The 6,081-nt window shown below is 36.6% G+C and overlaps 1 non-coding gene across 1 annotated transcript; it reads right to left on the bottom strand.

Annotated features, from left to right (window-relative positions):
- Positions 1-5,406: 5,406 nt before the first annotated feature.
- LOC125347383 lies at positions 5,407-5,513 on the bottom strand. Its single transcript, XR_007210171.1, has one exon. It is a non-coding gene; the product is annotated as a U6 spliceosomal RNA (small nuclear RNA).
- Between the last annotated feature and the right edge of the window lie 568 nt (positions 5,514-6,081).

Genomic DNA, 6,081 nt, shown 5'->3' with positions numbered 1-6,081 from the left:
ATCTTGAACACCATCATCTTTTTCATCATTCTCCTCCATCCCGTCCAACCTAACCCTTCCTTTCAATTTTCTTTGTTTCATAGGATACAAATTGACTATTATGACTATATTCTCTCCACTTCCCCTCTTCATTTGTCAACCCCTTTCCCCTGGACCCTCTTTCACACCTTTCAACTGCTAGCTTCCTGGTATTCATTTTGTTGAGCTGTGAGCTCAATTTTCTAAGGAATTACATCATTGGGTTCTTACCTGTAAACACCATACTTCCATACTTCAGTTTGTACATTTGTGTACAGTTGTAGGATGGAATTACACACATACATACACACAAATATGCATGTATTTCAAGCACTTTTCTTTGGCAAGGACTTCTGAATTTAGCAAGAACGTTTAGCTTTTATCAGAACTTTACACTCTGCTAAAACTTGCATTTGTATACCAAACAACAAATAATTTTACCTTTAATGTTGACTTTCTGTAAGCCTATAAAATAATATATCAGATATTTCAAACTAATTGAGTGAATATATATTTTATGTACTATGTTTGCTTGTTACTAAAGATTGAACCCAGGGCCTCATGAATGCTAGGCAAGTGTTCTACCTCTTGAGCTGTGCCCTCAGAACTATGCTTTTGTCTTTGATTTTGAGACAGATTCTCAGACTACTATTTTGCCCAGATTGGCCTGAAATTCACAAATCTCACATCTTATCCTTTCATCTCTGCCTGCTGAGATTATAGTTATGTATCATCATGTCTTGTTTAAAAGATATATTTTGATTTTATGAGTAAAGGAAATAAACTTTAACTGGAATTAAATGATTTTTTTCTTTGAAGTATTTAGGGCACTGGTAAAAAAAAACAACACTGGCCTTACTTAACTATTTATATATTTTTGTGCTAGCAGAGCCAACACATGACTAGTTATGACTTCACTTTTTACATATCTAGAAGAAAATGTGAAATCAAACGTGGATGATGTTAATAGAAGACAACTCTCTGTACAGTATCACGATATACAGCATACATTTTCATGAGATAAATGAAAATGTATACTTTATGGAGTAATATGTACATATCTTCTGCAGGTGTACATGTTCAACAGGAAGACTAAATAATGAAAAAGTAAAAGTAGTAGCTTCTTGAAGGTCATCACAAAATACCTTTGCATCATTGAAAATGGTAGTGAACAATTTCCCCATTAAGGCCCAAATTCATGAGATCCTGCAAGAAGGTTCATAGGGGGGGAAAAAAGAGCTAGATTTCTTACCTCAGAATTGCTGAGTGAGTCACTGTGCACAGACCTGCCTATCACATTCAATTCTCTCTGGAATGCTGACTGCAGATGTTGCCTCTGTTTGACAGGTCCAGCTAAGCAGTTAAATGCTGATACTCAGTATTACTTGATGTCCTAATTAGATGCTCACTCAATAGAAGTCACTACAACATTTTGCAAAGACTTGCAAAAATTGAAATTCTAGCTGTTAATGTCATTTTTAACTTGCTGTTTGGTTCTCAGTTCTTACATATTTTGTGAATACTAATCTAGATTTTATTTTCTTTCAGTTATTTTCTACCACAGGCTATAACCCTCCAGTGCTACTAGTGCCATATAATCTTATAAAATCAGTGCATTTCACTTTTCCCATAGCCCATGAGCTTCTGACCAGGAGGCTCATGTTTTGCCTTCCATTTTTTTCTTAATTTTTGTGGCTTTGTTTTTGGTTCCACAGAAAACCTATTGGAATTTAGCTGGCATTAGACAGTATTTATTTTTCTTATTCCATGTTTCTTACCCCAAATGTTACTTTGCTCTTGGATTTAATCAGTACATCCATTTTAGCTATGTTTGTTGTTCTAATAAAATGAAAATCATCTAGGTTATGGATGTCTTTTGACAGACTAATATTGGCCCTATTCAAATTTTATTTGCTGAATAGATTTCTTATATTGCTTTTTTCTTGCAGTGTAGGTCATAGAACTTACTCAAAACCTACAACTCAGGTTAGCAGTCTCAACGGGCTATCATTCTACTCTTCCTTATACCTGAAAGTCTGGATTTATTCAGTTTGCTCTGGAAATGTGGGGAGTGTCTTCAACCTACTAGTCATGGGGGCACAAAAATGGGAACCATATAATCAGAGTCTTGCTTTCATGCAGCATACATTATTCTAGGTGAAAGTTGACTTCCATTAGAGTTTGCAAGATAGTGTCTTTTTAAATAAGTATTGTCTTAACCCAGTTTTATTGTCCAGGCTCTTGGTTGGTCAGTTCCAATTTTCTTTTGAGTAGTTAAAGTCCATACCCTCAAGGCCTTTCCTTATCAGACTCTCTTTTTCTGGGTCCCTGTGCACTAGCTCCAATCACCCCAAGGCTATAAACCATAAACCTAAGAACAGCTTAGGCCTGAAGTCATGAAAATTATTCAAATTAGCTCATTCACTGTGTGCCTAGGACACCTGGCTAACCCAACCTATGTGCCTCACAGAGGCTGTAGCTTACACTTACCTTGTCCCCAGGAACCATAGTATGGCCCAAGGAGCAAACATTCTCTTCTGTAGAGCAGCAAGTAACAAAAGTTTTGTAGTTCTTCTATATGAGAGTGTCATTATGTTGTATATCACCATCAAAAGAATCTTTAAGTCATAAAAGGCATAGACACAGGCAAAAATTTGACATCTCCTTTTTACAATTAGGAAAATTGCAGAGATTTAAAATAGAGATAATTGGTGGCAAAAACACAGTGGGATACTGTTTTCATTTTGGTCTCTTATTTTCTTTCTTTCTTTTTTTTTTTTTGGCCAGTCCTGGGCCTTGGACTCAGGGCCTGAGCACCATCCCTGGCTTCTTCCCGCTCAAGGCTAGCACTCTGCCACCTGAGCCACAGCACCCCTTCTGGCCATTTTCCATATATGTGGTGCTGGGGAATCGAACCGAGAGCTTCATGTGTAGGAGGCAAGCACTCTTGCCACTAGGCCATATTCCCAGCCCCTATTTTATTTCTTAAAAATACTCTTTGTTATCTTTAAGTAGTTGTACAAAGGAGTTGCCATTTATCGATGCAGTTTATGAATTCAGTGCGTCTCCATCAATGTCAGCCCTTTCAACATTCAATTCCAATGCACCCAATCCATGGGATAGTGTTTTCAAATAAATGAAATTTTCTTTGAAAAATTAACTTGAATAATTTAGCTTCTTCACCAAAGATTCTATAGATTATATTTCATATATTCATTTATAGCATACTTACTAAGAATTTTTTGTAGTCCTGGTATATATGCAAGAAATGAGATGTATTTTTCTTTTAAAAAATCTCTATAGGTTAAAACATGATATATATATTTATGTGTGTATATATGACATGATATATACATGTATATGTGTATAAATATCATGCTTAGAGTTAAAAATCAAGTGTAACATTAAAAAAATACAAACAAAAAGCAAAGAAACCAACCTACTCACTAAGAAAAAGGAAAATGATCGCACACAAAAATGCTATTGAGAGAAATAGATTTGCTTTTAATTTTCAATAATAGCTAACTAAAAGAAAGCAATCTGTAAACTTTTCTCAGGTTTTTTTTTTGAGAAATGATCGTGTCATTGCACTTTCTCTCAATCCATTCTTCCCAGCTCTGAAATCCATCCTCTAAGGTACACAGGGCTTAGCTGTTTCTGGCCTTGCTAAGTAAAGCTCAGAGCCATGTGGCTTTTGAGCTGAAGCAGGTAATGAGGTTCTCCCAGGGGAAGGATTTTGGAAGAATGTGTGTTGGCAGTTCAGATCAGATGAAGCTATTTATTTTAAAACTTGCGTGTGTTTCAGAAAGAAAAATAGTTTCACCCCAAATCCATTTGCTATACCAACTTTGCTGGCTGGGGAATTGAATGCTCAGCTGATTTATTTTTGATGGGTAGACTTCCGTGTGTTTTAAAGGATGGCTGACAGGCCTGGAAGTTAGGTTTCTCGAGAAGGCATTGGAGTTAGCCAATGGTTTTTCAGAGCATGGACTTTTTTCCTGGAGGAGAAACAGGAAACTATAGTTGATCAGGCCTCTATCCCTTCTGTAAACGCAGTCTTGTGTGACTTTCAATCATTCTTCCCAGCCATATGTTCTTATTGTTCCTACCTTGTGTAAAGATTGCAGATGCTCCTATGAGGAATTCCAAAGGTGCTAACAGAGATATGACAAGGATTCCATACATGGAAGATTGTGAGCATTGCCACAAAAATGCCATAAGATGTAGGGTGAGAAAAGTCACTTCAAACTCACTGTGTCATGGTGTGCATTTTAGAGGAAGTAATTTCTGGATTGAGACTCGAAGAATAGTTTGATCAGCAACCCATAACTTTTGAGTGACAATTCATGGATGTGTTGTCAATATATATGACTGCTTTTGTTCTGGAAAGGCAGAGCAAATAATTATGAGCAAGTACTTATATGGCTGTCTAGTCTAAACAATTTATTTTCTGGTTTGTTAACCAAAGTTTGTAGCACTGCTGTAAAGGTACTTGCTTGCTTGAACTTAATGAATGTTTTTAATAGTTGGACTACATACAGATCAAAATAGCTGACTGGTTTTTTTTTTTTTTTTTTGGACCGGTACTGTGATTTGAATGTGTTCCCCAAAGGATCATGTTTAGAAACAATCTGCAAATTTATATATTGATGGTATTTGAATGCAGACCCTTTGGAAGATAGAGTTAGATGGGATCAGGGGGCAGGGGCCTCCACAATGGCATTAGTGGCTTTATTTTTTTTTAAGGTGACAAAAGAGAAGAGAAGCCTGAGCCCTCTGTTGTGATACATCAAGGAGGCCCTCACCATATCCAGCCATACCTCAGACTTGGAGTTCTTAGTCTCCCAAACTATGACCTAAATAATTGTTTATCATTTGAAAGACCCCTCAGATATTCTGTTATTGTGACAGAAAGTGGATTAAGACATCAGGCATTGTGGGGATGAGGTACATCTGAGTCTGGAATATTTGGATAATGTTATTTAAATTCAGCATGTGATAAATAGACTATAGATGAGAAATGCTATGGGCAAGAAACATTCAAAACTTGTGTTGTCGGCCTAAGTGAAAAATAATGAATCTGGATTAGGAATATGGCTGTGATAAAAGAGAGGAAGCAAAAAGGCATTGTGAATAAAGCCCTGGAGTGTGGAACAAAGGAAGACAGAAATGAGGATGGCTGTGGTGTTTGGAGCCCAATGACTGAGGTTATCAATGATCACTTATTTGAAAATGTGTCCTACCGAATAAAATTAATTGGATCTTCCTCTCATCACTTAGGAAGAGAAATGAAGCTGCAGCAGCCCTGTGCTTCTAGGGCAGCTAGTGTTGGGAGGAAGGTGGTAACAAGCTTTCATCACAGAAAGAGTAAGCACCAAGGCCTTTTTTTTTAGTATGAAATGCTTCACGAATTTGCGTGTCATCCTTGAGCAGGGGCCATGTTAATCTTCTCTGTACCGTTCCAATTTTAATATATGTGCTGCCAAAGCCAGCACTCTAAATCCTTGTTTATAGAAAATTGTTTGCTACTAGATAGAAAAATTAGATTATATAAATAGTGAGACAAAAATACAGCATGAGACTTATTTACCATAGCTAAGATATGGAAACAACCCAGATGCCCCTCAGTAGACGAATGGACCAGGAAAATGTGGTACATATACACAATGGAATTCTATGCTTCCATCAGAAAGAATGACATCGTCCCATTCATAAGGAAATGGAAAGACTTGGAAAAAATTATACTAAATAAAGTAAGCCAGACTAAAAAAAACATGGACTCTATGGTTTCTTTTATTTGAAATAACTAGTATAGGTCTAGGATAGTCCTAGCAGAGGATCACAATAGCTCAATAGCTATATGTACATATGACCACATAAAATGATGCTAATCGAAATAAAACCCAAGATAAGGAAACAAGAGGTCTCTTTTTAAATGTACTGTGTGACATTACTTTTTTCTTTCAGTTTTCTCCCCTTTGGTTTATCCTCTTTGGTTTATTCCCCTGTCACTGTTTTTGATTTTGGTAACATATGTCTTGGATATATAGGTTTGAGTTGGGG

This window comes from Perognathus longimembris, chromosome 2 (assembly GCF_023159225.1).
Source record: "Perognathus longimembris pacificus isolate PPM17 chromosome 2, ASM2315922v1, whole genome shotgun sequence".
Lineage (NCBI taxonomy): Eukaryota > Metazoa > Chordata > Mammalia > Rodentia > Heteromyidae > Perognathus > Perognathus longimembris.
Note: the sequence above shows the minus strand (reverse complement) of the source record. Positions and strands in the feature narration are given on the sequence as shown.